Below are 14,733 nucleotides of genomic sequence, written 5' to 3' on the forward strand. Positions count from 1 at the left end.
CCCAGGTACCGCAGACTGACTGCCTGGGCTCAAATCCTGACTCCATCAGGACAAAACTCCATGAACTTGAGCAAGTCTCTTCGTCCATAAAATCATGACCATACTGTTATATTCCCACGAGATAATTGTGAAGGTGAGGTGAGTTATGTGTATTTAGAATAACATTTAGAGTCGTTCTAGCTCACAGTAAGTGCAATATAAGTGCTGGCCATTATGTCACATGTGATACATGTGACAGATACATGTGTACCTGGCAAATCCTTGTAGCAATCTTACAATACCATCCGGGAAGTGAGCTCCACTTTGTTAACTGGGTCTCAGGGAGACTTGCCTAAACCTTATAGTTACTGAGAGCTGAAGCTAAAAGTAGGTCCCAATTCTTAGACCACTGCTCTTCCCAGGACCTGTGCTACATTTTGTTTCAATTCATGTCAAGGGATTGATTGTGAAATCTTGTCAATAACTTTAGACCTCTTTAGGCTACACTGATCTGAGTCTAAGTTAGGGTCACAATGGCACTAGTAAAACCTTTGTCTGGCCTATCCTCACCAGTTGAAAGATTCCACCCCCCATAAAATTCATTTAAGCCGGTCTGAGAGCCTTGGGAGGGTGTGGTATGCCCTTTCACACAATCCCTCTTGGCTGTCACTTGGCTAGTAATCTTTTCCTCACTGACTTCGTCCACTGTGGGGATGGCTGTCCACGGCCACCCGTGTGTGCCAAAGCTGCCAACTTATAGGTCTCCCCCTACTTGGTGTCATTTCCACAACCTGAGCATAAGCCTAGTGGGAGCTGTCGGACCAGCCTGGCTCACGGCCCTCTGCTGAGACCCTGACAATGCCTCAGGCCAGGCTCAGTTGTGACCCACTCCCTATATAGAAAGTCAGGAAAATAATTATTTCTTTATCAATATATTAATTCCTTGTTGGTGATAAATGTTAAAGTGTTATTGTCATACATATAAAAACATGACTCTCTGGCAAATATGAGATGAGTAGAGATCAAAAATTTTATTTAGCGCATTAACTAGTGAGGGGACCAGTAAGGTTCCATGACCAGTTCAAAAAGCATTTCATTTATTTTAATGTTTATTTATTTATTTTGTGAGAGAGAGTGAGAGAGCAGTGGAGGGGCAGAGAAAGAGGGAGAGAGAGAATCCCAAGCTGTCAGTGCGGAGCCTGATGCGGGGTTTCTTAACCTCATGAACCGTGAGATTACAACCTGAGCTGGAATCAGGAGTCAGCTGCTTAACCTACTTAGCCCACCAGGCACCCCCAGAAAACATTTTAAAACCTAAGGCATTTAGAGGAGGATAAGATTGCTGGCTTAGACACAAAACTGGCAAATGCCCAGGACCGTGAGTAAACCAAAAATTATTCTAGAGACATATGGAATTTTTCCAATCAAGCAGGTTTTAGGAAAGGTGAAAAACAACCTTTTTAGCCTCTTGTTAAGAGTTCAAAGATAAATCAATCATCTCAATAGAGAAAAGCCAAGTTCAAGTTTTAATATCACATATTTCACAGTAAAAGTTTCACAAGGTCTTTTTTTTTCCTCATGAGTAAATCCATCAGAACTAAGCCAACCTTGTCAAAACTTTAATACATTTTATTGCATCTTTCAGACTCAGTATTATAAATCAATGCAAATAAAAATTTCCTTTTTATAAACCCTCTGCAACGTTCTGTATCCACTCAGATATATTTCTGAAACAACCAGACACTTACAGACACGGCCTTATTCTCTCTTTTTTTAATGTTTATTTTTATTTACTTTTGAGGAGAGAGAGTGAGAGAGCAGGGTAGGGGCAGAGAGAGAACCCCAAGCAGGATCCATGCTGCCAACACAGAGCCAGACACGGGGTTCGAAATCATGAACTGTGGGATCATGACCCGAGCCGAAGGGGGATGCTTAGCCAACTGAGCCACCCAGGTGCCCCTATTCTTCTCTCTTTTTAACCTGACAAATAAAAACATATCAGACAAGAATGTACCTCTGACTTGCAGCTGTATTTCTGTTACCGTTGCTCACCTCTCCTGACAAAGAGTCATAACTTTTAATCAAAGTACCATTTAGTATGAGAAAAATCTGGAAGGTAGATAATTAAGAACGATCTGTCATATGCAAATATTTCAGCAACAAATACATACAAGGCAACACACATCCTTTTTCTTCATTCTTAAAGTGGCCAAATGAATAGCTTTATGAAAGTGACATTATAGCATATGAAAATAAGAAGCAGAAGCAGGTAACTTAACTTCTGCTTAGTAAGGTCTCAGCATTCAATTTTACTTAGAAATTATCTAGGCATACAAAGATTATTCAGTAATTATATTGATTTAATATTAATCAAGTTGTTTTTTGTATTTTCTAAGTTTATTTATTTTGAGAGAGACAGAAACAGCACGAGTGGGGGAGGGCAGAGAGAGAGAGAGGGAGAGAGAGAACCCCAAGCGGGCTCCATCTTGCCAGCACAGAGCCCAATGTGGGGCTTGAACTCACGAAACCATGAGATCATGACCTGATCTGAAACCAAGAGTCAGATGCTTAACTGACTGAGCCACCCACGTGCCCCTAAATCAAGTTGGTAAGTAATCTAAGGCTCTTGGACTATTTAAACTGTTGACAATGTTTGTCAGAATGCAGATATAATTTACTTGAACACAAACTTATCTTTTTCATAGTCTTAAACATGACGTAGCAGCAGTGACTGCTTTTTGATCAGTAAACCAATATAAAATGTCTGGAAGATTCAACATAAAGCAAACTTAAATATCAGGAAGAATGTACAACTGTATTATATTTAAAAAGTCAGGGGCGCCTGGGTGGCGCAGTCGGTTAAGTGTCGGACTTCAGCCAGGTCACGATCTCCCGGTCCGTGAGTTCGAGCCCCGCGTCGGGCTCTGGGCTGATGGCTCAGAGCCTGGAGCCTGTTTCCGATTCTGTGTCTCCCTCTCTCTCTGCCCCTCGCCCGTTCATGCTCTGTCTCTCTCTGTCCCAAAAATAAATAAACGTTGAAAAAAAAATTAAAAAAAAATAAAAAGTCAGAGAAGAGAATTATAGCTGTTTGTTTTTCTTTCTTAAGCCAAGATCATTAAACCAATCTGTTTTTTCTGAAGATTCGTCTTAATTATGTAAAATTGGATGTTTTAAGACATTTCTGAAGTAGCAGTTTTTATCAGAATGTATATGCTCCTAAAAGTATATCATGTTTGTAGTATTCGAAGTTCTGTTTAGCTTATGTGATATTTGGGGATCTTATATTTATGTAAGTGCTTATTTATCTCTATTACCAAATCAGAACAGGGATCCTTTAATTTAAGAGACATAATATAATGTATTAATACCATCTGATGGTAAGAAAACATTTCACACTCATGTAATGACAGTCAAAGGCCTTGCTACAGACTCACAGACGAATGGACACCTTCAGCCACAGGTTAAAAGTAAATATAGAAATACAAAATTTCACCTGTTCAAACTCAAAGAACTACCTTTTCAAGCAAGCATGAAATTCTTGATGTGAGCGCACAAATAAACAGACAAAAAAAGACTAACTGTATTCTTTATCATGTCTCGCTAATAAGGAATATACCTTCATCAGTCCATCCAACAGATAGCCTCAGGTGGTCAAACCATAAAACCAACATTTTCCAAAGTTTCCTACTACCACTAGGAATAACTTATCAGCCATATATGAACCGAAACAAAATTATTAGAAAGGAAAAATAAATAAAAAGAGAGGGAGTCAGTGAAGTAAAATCTCTGTTGCTACTTGGGATTCATTCAGGAAGCCAAGAAAAGATGCCTGGGCTTAAACAAGCCTTGAGGCCCATGTCACAGACCTGGTCTAGGTTTGGGTACAGCTGGGCGAGCCTAGCTGAGCCTCTTGGTGAACCTCCAAAACAGTTCAAGTTTCCAAAGAATAAAATCATGACTTTCATGCAAATACGAAAGGAGTATATGTCTCATAGGTTTTATTTAACTCGCTAAATAATAAAGTATGGTGGACTAACTATTTGCATCACCCTAAAATTCAAATGTTGAAATCTTAACCCCTGGGGTGATGGTATCAGCAGGTGAAGCACTGGGCGAGTGATTAGGTCATGAAGGTGGAGCCTTTTTTTTTTTTCACCGTTTTTTTTTTTTTTTTTTTTTTTTTTTATTTTTGGGACAGAGAGAGACAGAGGATGAACGGGGGAGGGGCAGAGAGAGAGGGAGACACAGAATCGGAAACAGGCTCCAGGCTCCGAGCCATCAGCCCAGAGCCTGACGCGGGGCTCGAACTCACGGACCGCGAGATCGTGACCTGGCTGAAGTCGGACGCTTAACCGACTGCGCCACCCAGGCGCCCCGAAGGTGGAGCCTTATACAAAGACACAAAGGAAAGCTCTTAATCTCTCATTCCGTCTCTTTCTCTGTATCCTCTGTCTCTTTCTTTCCTATGTGGGGAAACCAGGAAGAGGACCCTCAGCAGAGCTTGACCATGCTAACAACCTCATGCCAGACTCCTGGTCTCCAGAGTTGTGAGAAATAAAAGTTTGTTGTTGAAATCACCCAGTCTATGGCATTCTTAGCCTGAAATGACTAAGACATGAGGGAACCTGTAAGATGTTATGACCCTTTAGAGGAACATTTGAGAAACTAGGATGTTTAAAGAAGAATAAGTGGGGCGCCTGGGTGGCGCAATCGGTTAAGCGTCCGACTTCAGCCAGGTCACGATCTCGCGGTCCGTGAGTTCGAGCCCCGCGTCAGGCTCTGGGCTGATGGCTCAGAGCCTGGAGCCTGGAGCCTGTTTCCGTTTCTGTGTCTCCCTCTCTCTCTGCCCCTCCCCCGTTCATGCTCTGTCTCTCTCTGTCCCAAAAATAAGTAAACGTTGAAAAAAAAAAATTTAAAGAAGAATAAGAATGCTTGCTGCTTCGATACAAAACTAATTTCCACGGGGCAATAAAACCTTGGAGTTATGTGTTTTACCGCATAGAAGTTATTATGCATTTATTTAAAAAATCTATAAGTTAATGTGAAACTTGACTGATCCCAGGACATTGAATCAGTGGGAAACTGTGGGTAGTACTAAGTGCAGCACTGAAAATAATCCTTGCCTGGCCTTCAGGCCATATGACATTAGCAATCATGCCTCCCACGTTCTGAAATGTTATTTTCCACTTTTGGATAACTTTTCTGATTTAGATCACAGAAATTTAAAAACTGTGGTGTGGTGGAAGTTCAATTTAACTTTATAAAAGAAGAGTAAGAACTCAAAATTTTATAAAACTATATGCAAATGTTTACCATTCACAAATCCAGCTACCGTGGAATATTAAGGTTTTTGTCCACCACCCGTATCTTTCCTTCCTTGTATTCTTCTTCTATCCTTTTCTTGGTGTAGTCTTCTCCCTTTCCCCAATCCCATCCCACACTAAACACATTTTCCAGGAGACCACAATTGATCATACACACGCCAACACACACACACATACACACACACACACACACACACACACACACTCCTCTCTGTACTCTGTTCCACATTCAAAGTATCCCTCCTGTTCTGAAATATCTTTTCCCTAGTTCACTGCTATTAACCAAATGTGTTAATGGATGAAAGAGCTAACACATCACTCACACCAGGTTAATTGTAGGTTAATTGTAGGTATCACACCAAGTAATTTAACTCACACCAGTTAAAAGAGTGGAGCTGGCTTCTCTTTTATCCACAGATATAACAAAAGATTTAAAAAGATGACATTATTGTCTACGTAGAAAATTCCAAAGAATCAACAAAAATACCCTTGGAAGTAAAAAGTGATTATAGAAAGTTAGCAAGATGCAGGATTAAACAACACATCTGAATAGACCTACAATTAGTAAGGAGATTGAATCATTAGTAAAAAATCTCCCAACAAAGAAAAGCTAGGATCTAATGCTTCATTGGTGAATTCTACCAAATATTTAGAGAAGAATTAACACCAATCCTTCTCAAACTTCCCCCCAAAAATTGAATAGAAGGGAATAGGGAACACTTCCTAACTTATTCTATATGCCTTGACACCAAAGCCAAAGACACTACAAGAAAGGAACATTTACAGACCAATATCCCTTATGAACATTGGTGCAAAAATCCTCAGCAAAATACTGAATTAGGAAACGTTAAAAGGATTACGCACTGTGACCAAGTGGTGTATAAAAATCAGTAGATTTTCTGTCTAGCAGAAGCAAACAGTTAGGATTCGAAATTAAAAATGCAACATCATTTACATTAGCACCAAAAAAATGAAATTCTTAAATAAAAACCAAACCTGATACGTATCATATATATATGAAGAAAACTGCAAAAGTTCTGATGGAGGAGATCAAAGATTTCACTAATATTAATGTAACTCTATGACATCCTGGAAAAACTGCAGAGTCAGTAAAAATATCAGTGGTTTCCAGCAGTTTGGGGGAGGAAGAGAGGAATGAATAGGGGGATTTGGGGGACAGTGAAACTATCCTCTATGATACCAGAATAGCGGATATATGACCATATACTTGGCAAAACCCTTAGAACTGTGTAATGTTGAATGTACCCTAATGTAAACTGTGATGTTTATTTAACAAGGATGCATTAATATTGATTTTTCAGTTGTAACGAATGTACCACTAATATAATATGTTAAGAGTAGGGGAAAATGGAGGAGGAGGAGAGAGGAAGTATATAAGAACTCTCTGTACTGCTCTGTAAATCTAAGGCTTCTCTAATAAATTATTTTATGAAAAGTAATTTACACAACTGTTTACAAACTATACTAGTTTACCTATTTTTTTCTTACCCTGTGACCCCAAATAAGATAAATTATTCACTGACAATCATGTAGTTTTGACATTTAAAATAGAGAGAAACCAATAACTCATCCATTTTGGAAATGTTGACGTGTTTGATCTTAGTTGCCCACAGGTTCAGGTTATGATGGAATCTGTTCTTTTGTGAATCAGGTTTGGAAGAGGGGGCAAGGAGAACTTTTCTAGCATGCCAAGTAGCTATGGGACCTTGCATGCCAACTTGACTTCTACGGCTCTCTCTCCCCAAGATCAGGGTAGGACCTCATGGAATGAAAGAATAAGGTTAGAGGGGAAGGTATTAGGTGGGTGTGTAGAATGTGTCTCTTCCAGAAATAAGTAGCGGGTGCATGTGGTGTATGTGTATGTGTGTATGTTTTCTGTGGTTCCATGATCACGTAAAATCTGAAAGCTATCATTTGAATTTCTTTGCTGGAAGTGTGATTTTTGATTGTATGGAGGTTGTATGGCTGTGATCACTATCACTGTTGGCATACTAGGACAAAATTAGGTGGTCTAAATAAAGGTTCAGCATAGTATTTAGTAGAAAATGTTCAATAGCGATATGCATTAAAATTGCTAGAAATTGGAAGAAAAATAATAAAGGAGTCAAGTAGGTAAAAAGAGATAATTAAAATATAGGGAGGAAATCGAAATAGGCAAAGGCGATCTTGAATAATGTGTAGTTCAGGAAAATGAATGAAGGGAGGATGACCAATGCACTGGGATACACCTTTCATGTTCAAGCATAATTGACCGTAGCTTCCCTCTTTGAAAAGATTTCATTGCACATATGTATTCATGTGATAATTAAGTTTATGTGGTAACTGGACTGGGGCATGAGGTGCCTAGATTGTTTATTAAACATTATTCTGAGTATGTCTAGGAAAGTGATTTTGGATAAGATTAACATTTAAATTTGTAGACTGAGTAAAGTAGATTGTCCTTCTCAGTATTGATGGGCATCATTCAATCCATTGAAAACTTGAGTCGAACAAAAGGCAGAGTAAGGAAGAATTTGTCTTTGCTTGTCTTTGAGAAACTGGACACCAAGCTTCTCAAGCCTTTCAAGCTTATACCGTCAGCTCTCCTGGTTCTCAGGGCTTCTGAGCCTCCATAATTGCAGGAGCCAATTCCTTATAATTCTCTCTCTCCATCCCTCTCTCTCTCTCAGTTCCATTTCTCTGCAGAACTCTGATGAAGACAGATTTTGGTACCAAGAGTGATTCTAGGGAAGTAGAATTTTAAGAATGAGTTTGCTGAATTAGTTCTAGAATTTCTGGAATTGACTGTCTCACATGATTAGATTTAAACACATGAATGATTCTGTTTCTAGAAGTAAAGACAGCACTAATGGTTCATGGTATGATCTTACAATAGATGCAAATTACCTGCATGAAATACTCTTAATAAACCACTTATAAAAAGCAAGCAGTTAGGTGACTGTGTATATATTCCTGTTGTTTTTTAATTTGTTTATTCATGAGCAAGAGAGAGTGAGAGAGGATGAGCAGGTGAAGGGCAAAGGGAGGGAGAGAGAGAGAGAATCCCAAACTGGGAATCCCAGAATCCCTGCACTGACCGTGTGAAACCCGATGCAGGGCTCGAATCCACAAACCATGAGATCATGACCTGAGCTGAAATAAAAAATCAGACGCTAAAATGACTGAGCCACCCAGGCATCCCTTTCTCTAAGTTTCTATTTAAATTCCAGTTAGTTAACATGCAGTGTAATATTAGTTTGAGGTGTACAATTTAGAGATTCAACACTTGCATACATCATCCAGTACTCAGCACAAGTGCACTCCTTAATTCCCATCACTTATTTAACCCATTTTCCCCATTCACCTTCCTTCTGGTAACCATTATTTTGTTCTCTGTTCAATTTTATTCAACATTCAGTATAGTTGAGTCTGTTTCTTGGTTTGCCACTCTCTCTCATTTTTCCCCTTTGCTTATTTGTTTTGTTTTAAATTCCACATGTGAGTGAAATTATATGGTATTTGTCTTTCTCTGACCAATGTATTTCACTTAACATAATACTCTCTAGCTCTGTTAACATCATTCTTTTTGTGGCTGAGTAATATTCCATTGTATGTGTGTGTGTGTGTGTGTGTGTGTGTGTGTGTATATATATACACATACACATACATATATACACATATATATACATGTATATATACATATATACACATATATACATATACATATCTCACATTCTTTATCCATTCACCAGTTGGTAGACCTTTGGGGTATTTCCATAATTAGGCTACTGTATATAATGCTTCTATAAACATTGGGATGCAGTCACCTCAGGCCCATAAGAATGGCCAAAATAAACAAATCAGGAGACTATAGATGCTGGAGAGGATGTGGAGAAACGGGAACCCTCTGGCACTGTTGGTGGGAATGCAAACTGGTGCAGCCGCTCTGGAAAACAGTGTGGAGGTTCCTCAAAAAATTAAAAATAGACCTGCCCTATGACCCAGCAATAACACTGCTAAGAATTTACCCAAAGGATACAGGAGTGCTGATGCATAGGGTCACATGTACCCCAATGTTTATAGCGGCGCTTTCAACAATAGCCAAATTATGGAAAGAGCCTAAATGTCCATCAGCTGATGAATGGACAAAGAAGATGTGGTTTATATATACAATGGAATACTACTTGGCAATGAGAAAGAATGAAATGTGGCCATTTTCAGCAACATGGATGGAACTGTAGGGTATTATGCTAAGTGAAATAAGTCAGACAGAAAAACACAGATGCCATATGTTTTCACTCATATGTGGATCCTGAGAAACTTAACAGAAGACCATGGGGGAGGGGAAGGGGAAAAAAACTTACAGAGGGGGAGCGAGGCAAACCATAAGAGACTCTTAAATACTGAGAACAAACTGAGGGCTGAAGGGGGGTGGGGAAGAGGGGAAAGTGGGTGATGGGCATTGAAGAGGGCACCTGTTGCAATGAGCACTGGGTGTTGTATGGAGACCAATTTGACAATAAATTATAATAAATAAATAAATAAATAAATAAATAAATAAAAATTGGGATGCATGTATAGCTCTGAATTAGTACTTTTGGATTCTTTGGGTAAATACTTAACAGTGCAATTGTTGGACGGTAGGGTAGTTCTGTTTTTAACTTTTTGAGGAAGCTCCATACTGTTTTCCAGAGTGGCTGCACCAGTTTGCATTCCCACCAACAGTGCACAAGATTCCCCTATTTCCACACCCTCACCACCACCTGTTGTTTCTTGTGTTATTGATTTTCTGACAGGTGTGAGGTGGTATCATTGTAGTTTTGATTTGCATTTCCTTAATGATGAGTGATGTTGAGGATCTTTTCATATGGAAAATATCTATTCATGTCTTCTGCCAATTTTTTTATTTGATTACTTGTTTTGGGGAGTTGAGCTCTGTAAGTTCTTTATGTCTTTTGGACATTAATCCTTTATCATGTATGTCATTTGCAAATACCTTCTCCCATTGTGTAGGCTACCTTTTAGTTCCGTTAATAGTTTCCTTCGCTATGCAGAAGCTTTTTATGTTGATGAAGTCCCAATAGTTTATTTTTGTCAGGAGACATCTAGCAAAAATTTGCTATGGCTGATATCAAAGGGGTTACTGCCTGTGTTCTCTTCTAGGATTTTAATGGTCTCGTGTCTCACATTTAGGTCCTTAATCCACTTTGAATTTATTTTTGTGGAGGGCGTAAGAGCGTGGTCCAGTTTCATTATTTTGCATATAGCTGTCCAGTTTTCCCAACATCATTTGTTGAAGAAACTGTCTTTCCCATTGGATGTTCTTTCCTGCTTTGTCAAAAATTAATTGACCATATAGTTGTGTGTTCATTTCGGGTTTTCTATTCTGTTCTATTGATCTACGTGTCTATTTTTGTGCCAGTACTGTGTTGATCACTACAGCTTTGTAATATAATTTGAAGTTCAGAATTGTGATGCCTCTAGCTTTGCTTTTCTTTTTCAAGGTTGCTTTGGTTATTCAGGGTCTTTTGTGGTTCTGTACAAATTTTAGGATTGTTTGTTCTAGCTCTGTGAAAAAAACTGGTGGTATTTTGATAAAGATTGCACTACATGTGTAGATTGTTTGGGTAGTATAGACGTGGTAATAATAATTTTTTCTTCCAATGCCTGAGAATTAAGTATCTTTCCATTTCTTTGTGTTGTATTCAATTTATTTTATCAGTGTTTTGTAGGTTTCAGAGTACAGGTCTTTTACCTCTTTGGTTAGGTTTCTTCCTAAGCATCTTCTTGTTTTTGGTGCAACTGTAAGTAGAGTTGATTCCTTAATTTCTCTTTCTGCTGTTTCATTATTTATGAATAGAAATGCAACAGAATTCTGTACATTGATTTTGTCTCTGAGACTTTACTGAATTCATGTATCAGTTCCAGCAGTCTTTTGGTGGAGTCTTTTGGGTTTTCCGTGTAAAGTATCATGTCATCTGCAAAGAGTGAAAGTTTGACTTCTTCCTTGATGATTTGGATGACTTTTATTTTTTGTTGTTGTTGTTGTCTGATTGCTGGGGCTAGGACTTCCAGTACTATGTTAAATAACAGAGAAGGATGAGCTCAGGATTTGAATCCCCACCTCAAGCACTGCATAAATGACCCCAAAGCTTCCATATATATATACTCTGAAGAAATCCCTTATCTCTTGTAGCTGCAGTGCTGAGATTGCTGAAAATCAAATACAGAATCTCATCCTGTAACTGAATGAATTACAATGCAAATTGAATCCCCAGCCTCACAGGGTGTCTCCTGTTAAGACAAAGGCATGAATTGGGAAGGAATGAAATCTTGTAAGTCAGAATCGGGACCTGTTGGAAGACCCTGATGAAGCTGGAGACATGGAGCCCTAAATTTTGACGAGTCTTTGCTTTTCTATTCCAGTGCAAGCAGTCTCCTCAGCCCCAGCACTAGGGGCCTCTCCACCTCCATCTGAGGGGATTAACACTACATTGCTTGTGAAACTGTAATGGCCTCCCCTGAGGCAGTTACCATGCAAGACCAGGCTGATTCTCCTAAAGACCCGCCTCACCACTCCTCTTTGCTTCTAGGCTTTAAGTAGACTCAAACCCAACAGGCCTCTGCAGACCAGATACAAAGTGTGACCTATGAAGTAGCTATATTCCAAAATAACTACTTTTCTAATTTATGCAGACAGAAATCCAGGGCCCATGCATAGGAATGCATACTAAATAAATGGGATAATGGTGGAAGGAACATAAAGATGGATTAGGCCAGATTTATTGGTAGAGCTCACTAAACAGAAATTCTGCATTTAATGTCGCAGTTTGAGGAGTTAGGAAGGGATTGGCTGAAACAGGAAGGGATTGGCTGAAACCAAAATGGGACCCACAGTGAGTGAGCTGGAAATGCCAGATATGCCTTGGTGTAATGTAGAGGAAGAGATTTAAAGCCTTAGGGAAATTGGAATAATCCCCAATAGGGATATTGGATTTGTCATGTAAGACCTGCTCATTCTGGGAGGGTCCAGAAGACAAACTTTTCACTACTACCATGACAAGTAAATTTGTGAGGGGAGCCCCAGAATCCTTGAAGAGCTCTGTGATCACTCTTCTATGTAGGCAACACCTTACAGTGGGTACTGCGGTCACTGAATTGAAGAAACTAAATGCAATGGGAAGAATTGGACCCTAAGGTGGCAGAGCCAAGTGGCATCGTTCAACCACCAAGGGCGAAGAGAGTGTGGTTACTGTCATGAACAGCAAAGTCAAGGCAGCAAACAGAATAGTCTGACTCATATAAACTTATGGTGTTGGTTGGTTCTGTGGAATTCCTAGAAGTGAAAGAGAGAGACAGCCTATTACATTCTTACTTGATCTGTATAAGTAGAAAAGAACTAGATCAAGGGAACAAAAATCTAACCTGAATTATAACAACAAAGAGTCACAGCCCCTCTATCAATTCCCAGACTTGAGCTAGTTTATAGACCCAGAGCTCCTTGAATGAAGAGAGGCTGGGTACAGTTGAGGAAGTACCCCAGAACACTGTAAAAAATTTATGCTGTTAATCTTTTCCCCAGCCTTCCCTAAGTAAACCTGGCTTTTTTTGCCAGGGTATCTGCTTTGAGGAAAAGGAAATAAGTGACATTTTGGGGGCTCCTTGATGCTGATTCTAAATGAGACTAATTCTAGGAGACCCCAAACATCACTGTGGTCCACCAGTCGAAGTAGGGCATATGGAGGTCAGATTAGCAATGGAGTTTTAGCTCAGCTCTGTCTCATGGTAGGCCCACTGGATCCCTACATCTATTTCATTTTCCCAGTTATAGAAAATATAATTGGAATAGATATATTTATCAGCTGACAGAATCCTCACATTAGTCCTCTGACTTGTGGAATAAGGTCTATTATGGTGGGAAAAACCCAGGCGAGGGCAAATAGAAGACCCTCTAAATAGTACACCAAAAATAATACCACATTTCTGGAGGCATTGTAAAGATTAGTGCCATCATCAAGGACTTGAAAGACACAAGGGTGATGATTCCCATCGCATCTCCATGGAACTCTTCTCTTTGGCTATGGAGAAGATAGATGGATCTTGGAGAATGACAGTGGACTATAGCTATAAGCTTCACCATGTGGTGACTCCAATTGCAACTGCTATACCATATGTGGTTTTGTTGTTGGAGTAAATCAGTACATCTCCCAGTACGTGGTATGCAGCTATTCATCTGACAAATGTCTTTTTCTCCATCCTTTTCAATAAGGTCCCTCAAAAACAGTTTTCCTTCAGTTAGCAAGGCCAGCAATATGTCATCACTGCCCTAATTCAGAGGTATGTCAACTCTTCACCCCTGTGGCATAATGTAGTTAACAGGAGCGCCGTCCCTCAGAAATAGTTTATTTCTCAGACTTTCTTGGATAACTAAAAGCTATGAGAGTTCGTCACCACTAGACCCTCTTTACAATGCTAAAGAGAACACTTCAGGTTTAAATAAAAGCATGCTAATCATGAAAATACACACAGGTGTAAATTTCACTGTGAAGGTAAGAATATAATCTAATCCACAGAACTCCAAGAGTGTAATGGTATGCAAATCACTTTTAACTGTAGTATAAAAATTACAAAAGTATTAAAATATTGTTACAATAATTTAACAGATACAAAACATATAAAAAATGTAAATTGTGACATCAATAATATAAAACGTGGGAGGAGAAGTTAAAGTGTAGTTTTTTATAGGTTAAAGTTAAGTTACCATCAGCCTAAGTATATTGGTAAAGTATAAGATGTTTTATGTAAACCTCATGGTAACCATGAAGAAAGAAGCCAGTAGGATATACACAGAAGATACGGAGAAAGGAATCAAGCCATATCACTACAAAAAATCATCAAATCACAAAGCAAGACAGAGAGGAAGAAAGAAACAAAGGATCTACAAGCCAGTCAGAAAATGGTTAACAAAATGGCAATAGTAAGTTCTTACCCATCAACGATGAATTTAAATGTAAATGGATTAAATTCATAAATCAAAAGGCACACAGTGTCTGAATTGATTTTTTAAAAAAATATCGAACATTATGCTGCCTATAAAAAACTCACTATCCTTTTATTAGACAAAACAGTCATTAAGTCAAAAACTATCACAGAAGACAGAGTTCATTATATAATTTAAAGGGGTAACCCATAAAAAGGATATAATATTTGTAAATATTTTTGCACCTAATATCAAAGCACCTAAGTATATAAAGCAAATATTAGTAGACCCAAAGGGAAAAATAGCAATACAGTCATACTAGGGGAAGTCAATATTCCACTGTCAACAATGGATAGATCATCCAGATATAAGTACAAGAAGGAAGCGTCAAACTTGAACAACATTGTACACCAAATGGACCTAACGGACATATATAAAACACTCCATTCA

Source organism: Puma concolor, chromosome D3, assembly GCF_028749965.1.
Source record: "Puma concolor isolate L17-30 chromosome D3, mPumCon1.1.hap2, whole genome shotgun sequence".
Lineage (NCBI taxonomy): Eukaryota > Metazoa > Chordata > Mammalia > Carnivora > Felidae > Puma > Puma concolor.